Below are 3,940 nucleotides of genomic sequence, written 5' to 3' on the forward strand. Positions count from 1 at the left end.
TTTCTTCTTTCTTTCTAACTAATCATTCTTCTTTCTTTCTAACTAATCTTTGTTCTTTCTTTCTTTCTTTCTTTCTTTCTTTCTTTCTTTCTTTCTTTCTTTCTTTCTTTCTTTCTTTCTAACTAATCTTTCTTCTTTCTTTCTTTCTTTCTTTCTTTTTCTTTCTTTCTTTCTAACTAATCTTTCTTCTTTCTTTCTTTCTTTCTAACTAATCTTTCTTCTTTCTTTCTTTCTAACTATTCTTTCTTTCTTTCTTTCTTTCTTTCTTTCTTTCTTTCTTTCTTTCTTTCTTTCTTTCTTTCTTTCTTTCTTTCTTTCTAACTAATCTTTCTTTCTAACTAATTCTTTCTTTCTTTCTTTCTAACTAATCTTTCTTCTTTCTTTCTAACTAATCTTTCTTTCTAACTAATTCTTTCTTTCTTTCTTTCTAACTAATCTTTCTTCTTTCTTTCTTTCTTTCTTTCTTTCTTTCTTTCTTTCTTTCTTTCTTTTTCTTTCTTTCTTTCTTTCTTTCTTTCTTTCTTTCTTTCTAACTAATATTTCTTCTTTCTTTCTTTCTTTCTTTCTTTCTTTCTTTCTTTCTTTCTTTCTTTCTTTCTTTCTTTCTAACTAATATTTCTTCTTTCTTTCTTTCTTTCTTTCTTTCTTTCTTTCTTTCTAACTAATATTTTTTCTTTCTTTCTAACTAATATTACTTTCTATCTTTCTTTCTTTCTAACTAATCTTTCTTTCTTTCTAACTAATCTTTCTATCTTTCTTTCTATCTCTATTTCTAATCTTTCTTTCTAACTAATCTTTCTTTCTTTCTTTCTTTCTTTCTTTTCTAACTAATCTATTTCTTTCTAACTAATCTTTCTTTCTTTCTAACTAATCTTTCTATCTTTCTTTCTTTCTTTCTAATCTTTCTTTCAATCTTTCTTTTTTTCTTTCTTTCTAACTAATCTTACTTTCTAACTTTCATTCTAACTAATCTTTCTTTCTAACTAATCTTTCTTTCTTTCTAACTAATCTTTCTATCTCTCTTTCTTTCTTTCTCTCTTTTTTTCTAACTAATCTTTCTATCTATCTTTATTTCTTTCTAATCTTTCTTTCAATCTTTCTTTCTTTTTAGCAACCACCCAAAATACCTTAAAACACCCTAGCAACACCATAGCAACCACCCAAAATGCTCTAGAACACCCTAGCAACCACCCAGAACACCCTAGCAACCACCCAAAATACCTTAAATCACCCTAGCAACACCATAGCAACCACCCAAAATACCCTAGAACACCCTAGCAACACCCTAGCAACCACCAGAACACCCTAGCAACTACCCAGAACACCCTAGCAACCACCCAAAATACCTTAAATCACCCTAGCAACACCATAGCAACCACCCAAAATACCCTAGAACACCCTAGCAACACCCTAGCAACCACCAGAACACCCTAGCAACTGCATAGCAACCACCCAGAACACCCTAGCAACCACCCAAAATACCTTAAATCACCCTAGCAACACCATAGCAACCACCCAAAATACCCTAGAACACCCTAGCAACACCCTAGCAACCACCAGAACACCCTAGAAACTGCCTAGCAACCACCCAGAACACCCTAGCAACCACCCAAAATACCTTAAATCACCCTAGCAACACCATAGCAACCACCCAAAATACCCTAGAACACCCTAGCAACACCCTAGCAACCACCAGAACACCATAGCAACTGCCTAGCAACCCCAGAACACCCTAGCAACTGCCTAGCAACCACCCAGAACACCATAGCAACCACCCAAAATACCTTACAACACCTTAGCAACACCATAGCAACCACCCAGAACACCATGGCAACCATCCAAAATACCTTAAAACACCCTAGCAACACCATAGCAACCACCCAAAATACCATAGAACACCCAAGCAACACCATAGCAACCATCCAAAACACCCTAGCAACCACCTAAAATACCTTAGCAACCGCCAGGCAACCACCCAGAACACCTTAGCAACCCACTAGAAACACCCTAGCAACTTTAAATTACTTCAAACTATACTTCAAACTTTAAACTACTTTAAACTTTAAACCATTAAAACTTTAAACTTTAAACTTTAAACTTTAAACTAATTTCAACTTCAAACTACTTTAAACTTTAAACTAATTTCAACTTCAAACTACTTTAAACTTTAAACTAATTTCAACTTCAAACTACTTTAAAATTTAAACTAATTTAAACTTTAAACTAATTTAAACTTCTTCAAACTTATTGGTCCAAACTTTCACAAGCCAACTTAAAGTTTGTCTCGACGAACTTTTTCTAGTTATTATTATTATTCTTCTTACTCAAATTTACAACTCTAACTCCTCCTAGAGCTTTAACTCCACATACTCCAAACTCGGCACGGACACTCAAACTGTTCTGACTCGGTATGCGATATCTTTTCTAACTGATCGGACTTACGGTTTTCCTAAAAATGACGATCAAAGTCGGAAAAAACTCCCATTGACTTTACATTGCGGAATGTTCAGATTTTCAAACTCCCAAACTGTCAAAATTTCAAATCTAAATACCTTGAAGCCCTAGACTCAATCAAACTGCCATTCTATATACTATATGAGCCATTGAGACTCATTTAAACTAATAAACTCATCTAACTATTGTACTTAATAAATTAATAAACTCTAAAATTGAACTTTTAGACTCATTTAAACTAATAAACTCTAAACTCATAAACTCTAAATTCATAAACTCATACTCTTATAAACTCTCATAAACTATTAAACTCATAAATTAATAAACTGGACACTTACTCATTTAAACTTATAAAATCTAAACTCATAAACTCATACACTTCTAAACTCATACACTTATAAACTCATGAATTCAAACTCTTATGAACTCAAACTCATAAATTAATAAACTCTGAACTCTTACTCATTTAAACTTATAAACTCTAAACTCATAAACTCGTACACTTATAAACTCATGAATTCATACACTTATGAACTCATGAATTCATAAACTTATAAACTCATACACTTATGAACTCATGAATTCATACACTTATGAACACAAACTTTCTATCTCTCTTTCTTTCTTTCTCTCTTTCTTTCTAAATAATCTTTCTATATTTCTTTCTTTCTAACTAATCTTTCTATCTTTCTTTCTTTCTTTCTTTCTAACTAATTTTACTTTCTATCTTTCTTTCTTTCTAACTAATCTTTCTTTCTTTCTAACTAATCTTTCTATCTTTCTTTCTATCTCTCTTTATAATCTTTCTTTCTAACTAATCTTTCTTTCTTTCTTTCTTTCTTTTCTAACTAATCTATTTCTTTCTAACTAATCTTTCTTTCTTTCTTTCTAACTAATCTTTCTATCTTTCTTTCTTTCTTTCTTTCTAATCTTTCTTTCAATCTTTCTTTTTTCTTTCTTTCTAACTAATCTTACTGTCTAACTTTCTTTCATTCTAACTAATCTTTCTTTCTAACTAATCTTTCTTTCTTTCTAACTAATCTTTCTATCTCTCTTTCTTTCTTTCTCTCTTTCTTTCTAACTAATCTTTCTATCTATCTTTATTTCTTTCTAATCTTTCTTTCAATCTTTCTTTCTTTTTAGCAACCATCCAAAATACCTTAAAACACCCTAGCAACACCATAGCAACCACCCAAAATGCTCTAGAACACCCTAGCAACCACCCAGAACACCCTAGCAGCCACCCAAAATACCTTAAATCACCCTAGCAACACCATAGCAACCACCCAAAATACCCTAGAACACCCTAGCAACCACCAGAACACCCTAGCAACTGCCTAGCAACCACCCAGAACACCCTAGCAACCACCCAAAATACCTTAAATCACCCTAGCAACACCATAGCAACCACCCAAAATACCCTAGAACACCCTAGCAACACCCTAGCAACCACCAGAACACCCTAGCAACTGCATAGCAACCACCC

This window comes from Siphateles boraxobius, unplaced genomic scaffold (assembly GCF_051911475.1).
Source record: "Siphateles boraxobius isolate OS27281-9 unplaced genomic scaffold, OSU_SipBor_1 175, whole genome shotgun sequence".
Classification (NCBI taxonomy): domain Eukaryota; kingdom Metazoa; phylum Chordata; class Actinopteri; order Cypriniformes; family Leuciscidae; genus Siphateles; species Siphateles boraxobius.